The 15,428-nt window shown below is 45.2% G+C and overlaps 1 protein-coding gene across 1 annotated transcript in view; it reads right to left on the reverse strand.

Moving 5' to 3' along the window:
• The window catches only part of DPY19L1 (dpy-19 like C-mannosyltransferase 1), a 123,191-nt gene that overhangs the window by 31,660 nt on the left and 76,103 nt on the right, over positions 1-15,428 (reverse strand). The window lies entirely within an intron of this gene.

Raw genomic sequence — 15,428 nt, forward strand, 5'->3', positions numbered from 1 at the left:
CCTAGATTGAGACCCTCTAGATCAGTGGTTCTCAACTCCGGTCCTCGGGACCCACTAACAGGCCAGAATTTAAGTATTACCTTGGGGAGAATACTGCAATCCCTGAGCGGCAAATGATATCACCTGTGATGTATTTCAGTTATCTTGAAAACCTGGCCTGTTAGTGGGTCCCGAGGACAGGAGTTGAGAACCACTGCTCTAGATACTAATCCATACAGATAGATCCTAAGAAAAAACTTATATATATATATATATATATATATATATATATATATATATATATATATATATATATACCTGTGACATAATATCCAACATGTATTAATCCTATTAATTGAACATCACTCTGAGGGTGGGAGTCAATGGAATAGGAGGAATCAAACAAGACTGAGAACAAAGACAAATTTGTTGACTCAACCACTCTCAATAAATGATAATCAGTAAATCAGTGCTACAACTCACTGGGCTTTGCAAACCAAAAAATCATTTTATTATTAAACAAATACAAGAAAATGTTGCACTTCGTTAAAAAGGTAACCAAAACACTCACATACACAAGCATAGTGACCCAATGATATTGAGAACAATGATATCACAATTCATGTATACAATTCCACACAGCAGATTTGGACAAAAGATATCCCTCCAGTAATCATTGGGTAATGGTTCACAGCATGGATAGTAGTCCCTACATTGGTACATCTAAATCACAAGGAACCTTATTTCTTCACCATGGCAAATTTAAAACTAACTTGGTAATTGTGCTGCGTAATTACATAGAGGAAGCATGGAAATCCTTAGGAAAGTTCCTAGTGTAGATAAATGCAATAAAGGTCTCAGGTATGGGCTGGTTAAACCGACCCTTCCATGAGAATGATGGTCAAGGGGACAACATTAGTATAGTGGTCCAGAGAAGGAAACAAACAATAGAAGCTTGAGATAACATCAGATAAGGTTATATGAGCAAATTCTATTCCATCTGTAACGGCAAGCATATTGTAAAGGAAATGTGTAAGTTCTGTATATAATTGAATTCTATTTTGTATGTATTGCACACTGCCCTTACTGTGCACACAGCACTAATGTTTTCAGTACATTTTTGCATTCTTTGGAGTCCTGATTAGAATTAGTCTGCCTATGCTACGCCCCTTGTTACCATAAATGTACAATTGTAATATTAATGTTATACCTACGTAATCATGTGTATAAAAACCTTCAATTGCGTCATAATAAAGCAGAACAGTTATTTGGAAAGATGCTGAGTGTATCTTTTGTGTCTGTTCCCTACTGCAGTAGTTATTATTAATTTGGAACCACTAATCAATATGAGGATAGGAGTAGGCCTATCTATAAATTTCCATTTCAGATGGCGAGCTTTGCCTAGGAGGGAAATTACAGGTGACCCTGAGAATCCGAAAATGAGGAGCGTGAGACGATCCGGGAATTTCTGATAATCAGCCGGCTGAGGTAAGCCTTTTGCTTACATTTGAGTAATCAGACTTCCTTGATCGGTAAGGCATTTTTGGGACAACGGGTACCTATTTTACTCCCCTTAATCAAACTGTATTGATTGGTGGTTATATGTTATGGTGTCACTGTCTACTGTCCATCGGAGGGTTATAGATAAGAAAGGCAAGAATAGTGCTGTTCACAGGTATATGTAGTACACATCTGCTAGATAAAGTAGTAGAATATATGAACCGAAGGTGCGATTCTGCCTATGCTGAGCCACTACATAAATGGTTAGAGTGGACAGGGATCCACAATGGGTAACTGGGTTACCAAAGTCCACAGGGACTAAGAATCATGCACAGTAAACAGCTATCTATGTGAGCAGGATGGATCAAGGGCGACAATTAGCACTAGACAGAAAGGGACATTTTGATGTCAAGTTGTGGAATGAATTTTGGGTCAGGCACTACAACTAGTAAAGTCAAAACAGAGAAATGAGAGTTAAAAAAAGAATACTTTGTATGTTGTCAGAGAGGGAAGATGGGATGAGCACTATGGCTGCCTGTCTGATCATAGAACCATAGAAGCTAGAGTATGTGAAATATGGGATGCAAAGGATATCAGAACAAAATAAGGAAAGCAGAATTTAGGCAGGGAAATATTAACGAGTTAAAAGAAAGTGAGAGAATGATATGCATGTGTTGTGTACAAATGGGAAAAATGTAAGCGATTTTAGAAAGATATTCATGTATGTGTGTGAATGCTGGAACCTTTAGTTCTATCTCTTGTGTGTTTCATGTATACAGATGTGACCCCCTCCTTTGCGCTCTCATGAAAGAATGTAGCTGGGATGAGAGATCAGTGATAATCTGGAAGGACACCATGTCAATTTCTGTTTTTTAGACAAAACATTAATAACAAAATGTGCCGGGTTAATTAACCACTTAAGCCCCGCACCATTTAGCTGCCTAAAGACCAGAGCTTTTTTCGCGATTCGGCTCTGCGTCGCTTTAACTGACAATTGCGAGGTCGTGCGACGTGGCTCCCAAAACAAAATTGACGTCCTTTTTTCCCCACAAATAGAGCTTTCTTTTGGTGGTATTTGATCACCTCTGCAGTTTTTATTTTTTATGCTATAAACAAAAAAATAGCGACAATTTTGAAAGAAAACACATTATTTTTTACTTTTTGCTATAATAAATATCCCCCAAAAAATATATAAAAAAACACTTTTTTCCCTCAGTTTAGGCCGATACGTATTCTTCTACATATTTTTGGTAAAAAAAAAAAATAATCTCAATAAGCGTTTATTGATTGGTTTGTGCAAACGTTATAGCGTCTACAAAATAGGAGATAGTTTTATGGCATTTTTATTCATATTTTTTTTTTACTAGTAATGGCGGCAATCAGAGATTTTTATTGTGACTGCGACATTATGGCAACAGATCAGACACTTTTGGTGCGATTCACATTTATACAGCGATCAGTGCAATTAAAAATGCATTGATTACTGTGTAAACGTCACTGGCAGTGAAGGGGTTAACCACTAGGTGGCGCTGTAGGGGTTAAGTGTGTCCTAGGGAGTGATTCTAACTGTGGGGGGGGGGGTATGTGTGACACGACACTGATCACCGCTCCCCAATTACAGGGAGCTGTGATCACTGTCAGTGTCACTAGGCAAAACGGGGAAAGGCTTGTTTACATCAGCCTTTCCCCGTTCTTCCTCTCCGTGAGACGATCGCGGGTATCCCCGCGGACATTGCGCGCGTGCCCGCAAACCGCTTCTCAGAGGGCAACGTACAGGTACGTTAATCTGCCTGTACATGCCCTTCTGCCGACGTATATTGCCGTGAGCCGGTCGGCAAGCGGTTAATCTACTGATAAACAATGTGATCACAATTATTTTTGAATCGGTTTTCCAAACATGGTAAAATGAAGGTTACATTTAACCGTGTATTACACAAATTTGAATATCCTTTGATAGTGGAAACAATGCATTTATAACAGGGAATTTAAGTAAAATGTCCTCCTTTAAGGAAATATATCTGTGGATATATATTAGGGTGTGATATCGAGATTATCACTTGAGTATTCATTTCTAATAGGAGTTTAACAATTTTATTAATAATATAGATATATTGTAACTGGTTAAGACAACCTTTGATTGAAAGAGAGAGCAGCTAGGACCTCTCCAATTGAGTCCTGCCTCTTTCAGAAAAAGGAATTTGGGACTATTGCGGTACCAAAGGGATATAGACAGAAGTATATATAAAATCTTTTAGTTTATTAAAGACTAAGACATTAAAAAAGTCCGAAAGAAAAAAGTCCAAATAAGGACACAATTATAAGTGAACAATAACATAATACAAAAAAATGTTTACAGCAATGTTGACAAGGGAATTTGTGTTAATAATGCCCGCACAGGTAAATGAAGGCAGGTTATTTAGTACTTGCGGACGTAACCTCTACAGTTTCGCGGTCAAGCCGCTTCTTCAGGAGGCGTCTTAGTACATTTTCTACAGGATAAAAAAATCAACATTACAAAAAATAACTACATATTTAAGTGAAAAATATAAAGGTGTATAAACATACAGAATATTGACATTGGAGAAGGTAATCATTAGTTAATATATGCACTCACCAACCTTGGCCCACAAAGGGTAAGAACGACACTGTGAGACGCCCACAACGGGCGTTCCATCGGGGGCGGGCAAGGGGGGCACTTAGGAAATACTAGTATAAAATAAGAGAATAAATGGTTGTAAACTGGGGGTTCTTTAAGTAAGAGAACCACCTCGGTGCATGAAATGAAAATGAATGTGGTGGAAAAGAAGGGGGGGGGAAGGAAAGAAGGGAAAGATAGGGAGGGGGAGAAAGGGAAAGGTGGGACTAGAGGGAAGAAGAAAAGAGGGCCGGGACGATGGGAGGGAGGGAGGAGGGGGGGGGAGAAGGGGGAAGAAGGGGGAAGGGGAGAGAAAGGAGGGGAGAAAGGAGAAAGAAAAGGAAAGGGAGGGGGGGTGAGGAAGGGGGGGGGGAGGAGAAAGAAATAGAGAAGGGGAAGAGAACAAAGGAAGGGGAGGGGAAAGGGAGAGGGGGGGGAAAGGGAGAGGGGGGGGAGTAGGGAGCACACGGGGGAGAAGGAAGAAGGAGGGGGGAAGGGGAAAGGGAAGGGGAGAGAGAGGGGGGGGGAGAAGGGAAAAGGGGGGAGGGGGGAAAAAAGGAGGAAGAAAGGGGAGAGAGGGGGGGGGATAAGGGGATGATGGGAGGGGAGACAAGGGAGGACAAACAAGGGGAACCCGCCACATTAACGTAGATAGTGTTCATGAGGAAGCTTGGGGAATATATACCCACCGTTGCTGTGATGTTAAAATTTTACAGGCTCAGTGGCTATCCACACCCAGAGATCATGATAGAGAAACAGCAGCCGCTTTAACCAGGAATATATGCCATCACAGGAAGCCTTTAAGGGTAAACATATGGCATTATATTTATGTCATAGTTTGCTGAGAGATTCAAAAAGGAAAATGCTTCCAAGTGTATGAATAAATATGGCTTAGTAAAGATATAGAGGGGGAAAGAACATGGTAATGTCCCCCCCGTATGGTGGTTACTTACGGGCTTCCAAGGAGGATGGTGGTCAGCTGGGTGTGTGCCTCTCATAGCAGACCAAAGAGTCTGCTGCCTTAAATGCCCCCTACCCGGCAGATCAGCGGTGCTGAATACGTCAGCCGCCGCCGTTTCCGGGTCCGACCCCCCTCTACTGCGCATGCGCGAGGAGTGATCCAGCGCAAGCGCGTAGCTCCACAGCTAATGACGCAGCAGCGTCATTATGGAGAAGCAGCTGCCGGGCTCCGAGGGGCCCCGCCCACTGCCTGGAGTCGCAAGCCCGCCGTACGGGGGAGAATAAACTCCTCATGTCGCTCAAGAGGGGAAGCGAGTGCAAAAGCAAAAAGTAAATAGTAATGTTTACAAAAAGCAAATAAATAACAGGAATGCACTCCAACTATCCAGGGAGCAAACCTTACTCGCCGGCATGGATGTGCACAAGCCTGCCAAGCAAAAAAAAACAAAAAAACAAAAAAACCCAAAACATATATATTAAATGAACATGACAATGATTGCAATACATATATACTGTGAAATGCTTATGGTATGCCAACTGAACAAATATAAGGGAATTGTATACACATTGTACATAAGACAGTGTATAAAAATCTACTCACAAACAATCATTGATGAGTCCTAGTTTTACAAATGAAGGAAATGGGGGTGGGACGCAAATGGAGTATATAAGTGGCCCGAAAAGGTAAACACTGTATGGAAGAAGATGTTATACATTGAGTTCAGCAGGTGTGAAACAGATGTAAAACAGACACCTGAGGAGAGCTACAGCAGAGACTGGTAGATGTGACTTAAAGTCATTCAAGGAAATGTTTATAAGTGTGTGCCTCATTGATACCGGGTGGGATCAAGGCATTGATTCGCTCTATCCAGAGTGATTCTCGTTTTAAAATTTGGTGATCCCAGTTGCCCCCTCTGGGGTCTTCAGGGACGACTTCCAGTACGGTGAATCTGATGTAATCAGAATTAAATTGGTGGTGAATGCCAATATGGCGGCCCACCGTAGTGAGCTTGCCATTAGTGGAGGCATATAAATGATCCCCCAGTTTCTGCCGTAGCTCTCTAATAGTTTTACCTACATAAAAAGCGCTGCACGCGCAGGTCATTAGATAGATAACACCTCGTGTATCACAATGGGTTGAGTGTTTTGGGGAGAACATCTCTCCATTTGGAAGTACAATCTGCTGTCCCTCTTGGATCCAGGGGCAGTGTGGACAATTGCCACACTTAAAGGTGCCTCTGGGTTCTCTTGGGCCAGGTGTGGAGGTTTTGTAGTGGCTGTGAGTGAGCTTATCCTTCAAGGAAGTGGCCCTCCTTAAAACCAGGTCAGGGGTTGGTTTAATGTATTTTCTAAGCGTGTGATGATCAGTCAAAATGTGCCAATGACGGGATAGTATATTACGTAACTGATGGTGGTGGGTGGAGAATTTGGTGATGATTTTGGTCATATAAGGTTTTTCAGGACGTGAAAGACCAAAAAATAATGTTTGTCGATCCTGGGCTGAGGCCCTGTTAAAGGCTTTCCTCAGAGTGGTGCGGCTATAGCCTCTGGTCAGAAGACATGTGCGTAGAGCATTAGCTTGTCTATGAAAGTCCCCATCCTCTGTGCAGTTCCTTCTTAGTCTCAGATACTGAGCATAAGGGATACTGCGAATCAGAGGATGGGGATGGGAACTGGACGCATGCAACAGCGTATTGCCCGCTGTGGGTTTACGGTATAAATCTGTAATTAATTGTCCAGCGGAATTTTTGATAATCTGTACATCTAGAAAAGAAATGCTCTGGGTATCATAAGTAAACGTGAAATGGAGATTGAAATGATTGGTATTTAACCTTTCAATGAATGCTTTTAAATGTTGCTCTGTACCTGTCCAAATGACCAGTAGGTCGTCAACGAACCTGTGCCAGCCCAGGACATGGTTCAAGAAGGGTTCCATTAGTTCGTCACCAAAGACAAACCGCTCCCAACCACCCAAAAATAAATTAGCATAAGAGGGGGCACAAGATGTGCCCATTGCCACGCCTTGGGTTTGAAGATACATTTGATCCATAAACAAAAAATAGTTTTTAGTAAGAATAAATTCTAAAAGTTTTAGAATGAAAGTATTGGTGGGCCAGGTGTGGTGGTCCTGTTCCATGAGGAAGGAGCCAGCCATCCGGACGCCCTGCTCGTGGGGGATGCTTGAGTACAGAGCCTCAACATCAAAAATAAATATCCCCCCAAAAATATATAAACAAACATTTTTTTCCCTCAGTTCAGGCTGATACGTATTCTTCTACATATTTTTGGTAAAAAAAAAAAAAAAAAAAAAAAAATCGCAATAAGCGAATTTATTGATTGGTTTGTGCAAAAGTTATATCGTCTACAAAATAGGGGATAGTTTTATGGCATTTTTAGTGATAATTTTTTTTTTACTAGAAATGGTGGTGATCAGCGATTTTTATCATGACTGCGACATTATGGCGGACACATCGGACTTTTTGACACATTTTTGGGACCATTGTCATTTATACAGCAATCAGTGCTATACAAATGCACTGATTCCTGTGTAAATGACACTGGTAGTGAAGGGGTTGACCACTAGGGGCAGTGTAGGGGTTAAGTATGTCCTGGGGAGTGTTTCTAACTGTGGGGGGGTGGGTGTGGCTACGTGTGACACGTCACTGATCTCTGCTCCCGATCACAGGGAGCAGAGATCAGTGACACTGTCACTAGGCAGAACTTGATACTTGTTTACATTAGCATCTCCCTGTTCTTCCTCTCTGTGAGGCGATCGTGGGTATCCCCGTGGCGATCGAGTCCGCGGGACCCGCAACCCGACTCACGGAGGTCCTGGCCAGCGCGCGCCGCCGGCGACCCGCACGCAATGGCACGGCGGCAAATTTAAAGGGACGTACGGGTAAGCCCATTTGCCCAGCCGTGCCATTCTGCCGACGTACGCCGGTCGGGAACCGGTTAATGGTCCCACAATCTGCGCAGCAAATATACAGCAATTAAATGTTTGTCTAATAAAAGGTTCAAAATATGAATTTGTTTTGTTTTTTTATGTATAAATCTAACAATGAAAAATGCGTACATTTGTATCCAGCCACCTTATTGCCTCTATTGTAGGAGCCTGGAGACGAAGAAAAACCACATGTGTTAAATTGATGGCGTAGGAATCAGCTACTGTGAGCCCAGTGCAGGACACACTTCTGAAGACCCAAATATTAGATTGTTTTTGTAGATACGATCCCGATTTTATACTGAGGATAGCAATACCCATACTGATTGGGTGCAAGCACATTGGTATCATTAGCTACATGTGTATATATGCATGAATAGCACTCCTTTTATTTTGTACTATATCTTGATGTTTTTTATGATGTTTTTGTAACGAATAAACTATCATTTACTTATTATACATTCTCCTATATGTCCTCTTATATGTGCCTTTAAAGTCCACTAGGGGAACTTTTTCTGTTCAAATACCCATACTGAGTATGCAGTTTTTCCTCCAGAAGGATACTCTGTATTCAGAGTCATTGGATCCTTTTTGCCCAGCTCAAGAAACAGAGCTCCATGTTTTAGCAAGCCTGTGAGCTATAACAAAAAAAAAAAGAAAGAAGAGTATATATTTATATAGATAGTCGAGATACAGAGAGCTTTTGGTTCCATTTGAAGGGCCAGAAGTTTGTTTTTACTTCGGCAGGTAAACCAATCAAGCATGCCAAGTTAAATTGATTGGCTGTTTTCAGCCTTCCAGCTTCTTGCTGAGGTAGCCATACTAACATTAAAACTCACACATGGAAGCAGACCAGGTGACCAAGGATGCTGCATTACAGCCCCGGACACTTGCCGGGTCTGTGCAACTCTGATTCCACCCTAGTTCTGGCCCAGTATAGCTGGGATTAATAATTCAACTTTAAGGACCCCAGAACGAGAAGAACAAGTGGTCCACAGGGGGCAACTTCTTATGAAACAGGACTTTGGAAAAATGTGATCTTTTAGGTCTGCCAGCCACTCTTTTCCATCCAGCTTGACACATGGACCGTGTCATCAGTCACAAGCAGTTATGGCTGCCTTAGTAAATGAGCGTGGGATAGAGCCAGGGTTCTCCACAGTTGTTTTTATAACATGCCACTTCTTGTTTTACCTGTTACCAAAGGTGTTACCAAAAGCTGAACATCCCTTCCAGAGATTACAAAAAGATATGTCCAAGTCAGGATCTTACAAGTATGCATTTTGTCTGTATGTACATGTTTTCTGGATGTCCAGTGGCAAATGCTACTGCAAAGGCCACAGTAAAAAGCGTTATCAGAAGTAATTTGTAACAGAGTGCCAGAATCTACACAGAGTAACAGAGGATATCATTTTTATAGGCGAGTCTTTACTAGAAGTTTTGAGGCTTTATTTTGACACCCCCTACGGTCTACAATGTAGCGGAAAAAGTAGAGAAAGAAACTAGAAAACCTTTGCCTGAATGTTTTCTTATATTTTATCAAGCCCCTAAGGGGGTATAAGACTCTCTCCCTATGAGATTTTGTTTGGGAGTGTGTAACTCACTTGCTTATATTTTGTCTCAGCAGCTGAAGTCCTCCATTCGCATCTCACAGAGAATGTTGCTGATCTTTTAAGGTTTTTGACAAACTCATTTATGTGTTTTCTCACCAATTCCAGATCCTAACAGTTTGGAAGGATCTAAAACTAAAGCCAGGTGACTTGTGGATTGTTAAGAGACATTTATATATAAGGAAATGTTAATACAGCATCTATTTCATGTACAGTCGTGCAAAACTTGAACCTGGATCCACACTAGACACTGCAAAAATGACTAAATGAAAGAAATCTCTGCGATTTGTTTCCCTCTTGCGATCAGGGGCGGATCCAGGGGGGGCAACGGGGCAATTGCCCCCTCTGAGAATGTGGGTCAGTAAATGTGCTGGCAGGCATCGCTGTGGGTGAGAGCCGGTGGGCGGCTTCGCGGCTGAAAGACAGCGGTGGGAAGAGACAGCGGGTCTCGGGCGGCTCTGGTGGGGACTGGGGAGAGACAGCAGGCGGCTCTAGTGGGGACTGGGGAGAGACAGCAGGCGGCTCCAGTGGGGACTGGGGAGAGACAGCAGGCGGCTCCAGTGGGGAGAGACAACGGGCGGCTCCGGTGGGGACTGGAGAGAGACAGTGGGCTGCACTGTTGGTGAGCAGCTGTGCGGCTCGGTGACAGGCAGTGTGAGCGGCTGCTGGCCAATCAGGGAGCCGGCGGGTGGAGGAGCAGAGAGATAACACCATCTCTCACCGCCCAGCGCCCGCCCTGCATTTCCGCCCTCACTGTGTGTGCAGTGTGCAGGCAGCCGCGGCAGCAGAGAGATTACATCATCTCTCTGCTGCTTGACTGGGACACAGCAAGAGATGATTAAAGCAGGCAAGTAACAATCCGCAACGTGTGGCATGGAACGTGGCAAGAAACAATCCGCAACGTGTGGCATGGGACGTGGCAAGTAACAATCCGCAATGTGTGGCATGGGACGTGGCAAGTGACAATCTGCAACATGTGGCATGGGACGTGGCAAGTGACAATCCGCAACGTGTGGCATGGGACGTGGCAAGTAACAATCCGCAACGTGTGGCATAGGACGTGGCAAGTAACAATCCGCAACGTGTGGCATGGGACGTGGCAAGTGACAATCCGCAACGTGTGGCATGGGACGTGGCAAGTGACAATCCGCAACGTGTGGCATGGGACTTGGCAAGTGACAATCTGCAACATGTGGCATGGGACGTGGCAAGTGACAATCCGCAACGTGTGGCATCAGACATGGCAAGTAACAATCCGCAACGTGTGGCATGGGACGTGGCAAGTGACAATCTGCAATGTGTGGCATGGGACGTGGCAAGTGCCAATCTGAAACATGTGGCAAGTGACAATCTGCAACGTGTGGCATGGGACGTGGCAAGTGACAATCTGCATCTAGTGACAGGCGACATGGCAAGTGGCAATCCGCAACGTGTGGCAGGTGACAGTGGCAGGTGACATGCTCGGGGCTCCCACTGATTCTGCATTATGGTGAGTTGAACTATTTCTTTTTTTATAACAATGTAATAATAGTAATAATGCGCTTCAATCATCCTGACACCATAACAACCATGGTGCCGTGATGATTGAAGCGCTAACACCAACCATTTCCCTATTAAATTTACCCCAAAAAAAGTATTTTCTGGCAGTGCCCCTCCCGAGACTAGGCTCTGGATCCGCCCCTGCTTGCGATCACAGTCTAGGGTACTATTTAATCAAATAATATAATTGTAAGGGATATATATAGTAAGATAGATAGATAGATAGATAGATAGATAGATAGATAGATAGATAGATAGATAGATAGATAGATAGATAGATAGATAGAATGTGATTTGAAAAGTAGTTTAGCCATGTTGAAGTCATATTTGTCTTTTGTACGTCTTCCATTTTATGTTGAATTGTCTGTGTTTACATATGCTGATAAGTCAGCATGCCAACAATTAAGCTAGAAGGCCATTCTGGCCACAGGTGTGTACAGCCAGTACTTTGTAAATATGTCTTATCAATCATTTGTTTTTCACAATGAAAAGTCAGTTTGTAATGAAAAAGCTGCTCAGCTATTATATTCACCACAATGGAATTTTGCCTCTTTGGCGTGTGGAGGTTAAAGGTGATAGCAGATATGGTTAGTGATCAAAATATTGATCAAAAGAGAGGAGACTGTAAAGGAAATTTGTAAGTTCTGTATATAATTGTATTCTATTTTGTATGTATTGCACACTGTCCTTACTGTGCACACGGCACTAATAATGTTTTCAGTACATGTTTGCATTCTTTCAAGTCCTGATTAGAATTAGTCTGCCTATGTTACGCCCCTTATTACCATACAAGTTCAATTGTAATATTAATGTAATACCTACGTAATCATGTGTATAAAAACCTTCAATTGCAATATAATAAAGCAGAACAGTTACTTTGAAAGATGCGGAGTGTATCTTTTGTGTCTGTTCCCTACTGCAGTAGTTATTAATTTGGAACCACTAATCAATATGAGGATAGGAGTTGCCTATCTATAAAATTCTATGTCAATATCATGAGCCTCCCTCGCACTCCAGCAATAGACCTGACCTAAAAGATAGTCCCCTGTATCCATGAACCATAGAATTCATCAGTCTTCCAAACAGGTAAAGACAGCACAGTTACATATAGTGCACATGGCCAATCAAAAATACTGGCATCAGTTTCCCATGGGGTGCATGTGCATTAATACTTGTTGGAGCCCTTACAAGCATCAGGAACCAATATCAAGTTTCTTTGCAAGGTGACCCTTCAGTTACTGGATGGGTGAACATGGGGTCACTGTGAGGGGGTATTCAGTGGGTGCATGCCTGACCGATTTTGCCGGACACAGACCGGCTGCTTCAGAGGCAGATTGGAAGATAGGCTGGCCACCATGCACAAATATGACTTTTAAAATGGCTGCTAGGTCATGGACGTCCGCCACGTTGGGACGGCACATACAAATGCATCATCGCACAAACGGCAGTGCACATGCGTCATTGTGCGTGAGCACGTGATTACTTTGCGCTTGTGATCATTCTGAGGGAAGGGGGGTTTAACCAGCCCATACTCAAGACCCTCATTGCATTGCTCTACACTAAGAACTTTCCTAAGGATTTCCACGTTTCCTCTATATGCCTACTCAGCACAATTACCAAATTTGTTCTAAATTTGCCATGGTGAAGAAAAAGGGTTCCTATTGATGTACATGTATCAACGTAGGGAATATAATCCTTGATGTGAACCATTACCCAATGATTCCTGGAGTGTTACTTTTTGTCTATATCTGCTGTGTAGAAATATATGAATTGTTATATCATCTTTATCAATATCATTGGGTCACTATGCTTGTGTGAGTGAGGCGGATGTGTGTTTTTAACCGGTTCCCAACCAGCCGCCACAGTTTTACTGCGGCAGAATGGCACGGGTGGGCGAAACAATGTTACCTTATGGCAGCCTTGATGATCGGAGTTGTTTTAGAACCGATCAGTTTCCAGGCCCAGGCCAATGATTTCTGGCCTGGACCTGCTGATTGGTTCTGACGAATTAAATGCTTCCCCTGCATGTAAGTGTAAACACAGGCAGGGGAAGTGATACCATCTCCCTCTCTGGAATTCTTTTCCGTTCCAGAGAGAGGAGAGAGGACATCCAAACGTGGGTTGCTCCAACACTACACTGACACAGTACATGTAGGCACACATTTCAACCGATCCCCCCCCCCCCCAGTTAACCCCTTCACTCCCTGTCTCCATCACCCAGTGCAGTGTTCATATTTTTTTTTTATCACTGTACTGGTGTTATTTGTGACACTAATCAGCGTAATGCCGCGTACACACGAGCGGACTTTCTATCCAACTTGGTCCGGCACACTTTCCGACGGACTTTGTCCGCCAGGTGCGCCGGACTTTAAAACGGACGGACTTGCCCACACACGCCGGGACTTTCCGGCGGGCTAAGTCCGCCCGTCTTTCCGACGGACTTTCGCCGGAGTTCCGGCGGACTTTCAGAATGAACGGACTTGCCCACACACGGACAAGTCCGTTCATTTTGAACGTGACTCAGGTGCGACGGGACTAGAAAAGGATGTCAATCTTGCCGCTTTTATCGGCGAGATTGACACCTTACTAGCCCCGTCGCGGGGCATACCAGGCCCTTAGGTCTGGTATGGATTATAAAGGGGAACCCCGCTACGCCGAAAAAACGGCGTGGGGTCCCCCTAAAATCCATACCAGACCCCGATCCGAGCACGCAGCCTGGCCGGTCAGGAAAGGGGGTGGGGACGAGCGAGCGCCCCCCCCCTCCTGAACCGTACCAGGCCGCATGCCCTCAACATGGGGGGTGGGTGCTTTGGGGGAGGGGGGCGCCCTGCGCCCCCCCCCCCCCCAAAGCACCTTGTCCCCATGTTGATGAGGACAAGGGCCTCTTCCCGACAACCCTGGCCGTTGGTTGTCGGGGTCTGCGGGCGGGGGCTTATCGGAATCTGGGAGCCCCCTTTAATAAGGGGGCCCCCAGATCCCGGCCCCCCACCCTATGTAAATGAGTATGGGGTACATGGTACCCCTACCCATTTACCTAGGAAAAAAGTGTAAGTAATAAAACACACTACACAGGTTTTTAAAATATTTTATTAAACAGCTCCGGGGGGGGGATCTTCCTCCGGCTTCGGGGGTCTTCTTCCGGCTTCGGGGGTCCCTCCGCTTCATCTTCTCCCGGCGTCCGGTTGGTTCTTCTCCGCTCTCTTCTCCCGGTGTTCCTGTTCTTCGGCCGGCTCCTCTGCTGTCTTCAAGTAGCTCTCTTGCCAGCAGAGGTCCGGACTTCTGGGCTTCTGGGCTTCTGGGCTTCTCTTCCCCAGATGTTGACACGACGCTCTCTCCTGCTGGACTGCTCTCCGAGGGCTGCGTTGTGACTTATATAGGTGGAGACCCCGCCCCCTTTTGATGTCACAGTCCCTGGGCATGCTGGGACTGTGACGTTTTAGGGGGCGTGGTCACTAGGTGAGGTTGACCACGCCCCCTAAAACGTCACAGTCCCAGCATGCCCAGGGACTGTGACATCAAAAGGGGGCGGGGTCTCCGCCTATATAAGTCACAACGCAGCCCTCGGAGAGCAGTCCAGCCGGAGAGAGCGTCGTGTCAACATCTGGAGAAGAGAAGAAGCCCAGAAGCCCAGAAGTCCGGACCTCTGCTGGCAAGAGAGCTACCTGAAGACAGCAGAGGAGCCGGCCGAAGAACTGGAACACCGGGAGAAGAACCAACCGGACGCCGGGAGAAGATGAAGCGGAGGGACCCCCGAAGCCGGAAGAAGACCCCCGAAGCCGGAGGAAGATCCCCCCCCCCGGAGCTGTTTAATAAAATATTTTAAAAACCTGTGTAGTGTGTTTTATTACTTACACTTTTTCCCTAGGTGAATGGGTAGGGGTACCATGTACCCCATACTCATTCACATAGGGTGGGGGGCCGGGATCTGGGGGCCCCCTTATTAAAGGGGGCTCCCAGATTCCGATAAGCCCCCCGCCCGCAGACCCCGACAACCAACGGCCAGGGTTGTCGGGAAGAGGCCCTTGTCCTCATCAACATGGGGACAAGGTGCTTTGGGGTGGGGGGGGCCCCGCGGGCGCCCCCCTCCCCCAAAGCACCCACCCCCCATGTTGAGGGCATGCGGCCTGGTACGGTTCAGGAGGGGGGGGGGGGCGCTCGCTCGTCCCCACCCCCTTTCCTGACCGGCCAGGCTGCGTGCTCGGATCGGGGTCTGGTATGGATTTTAGGGGGGACCCCACGCCGTTTTTTTCGGCGTAGGGGCTTC

The sequence above is a fragment of the Aquarana catesbeiana genome, linkage group LG05 (assembly GCF_042186555.1).
Source record: "Aquarana catesbeiana isolate 2022-GZ linkage group LG05, ASM4218655v1, whole genome shotgun sequence".
NCBI lineage: Eukaryota > Metazoa > Chordata > Amphibia > Anura > Ranidae > Aquarana > Aquarana catesbeiana.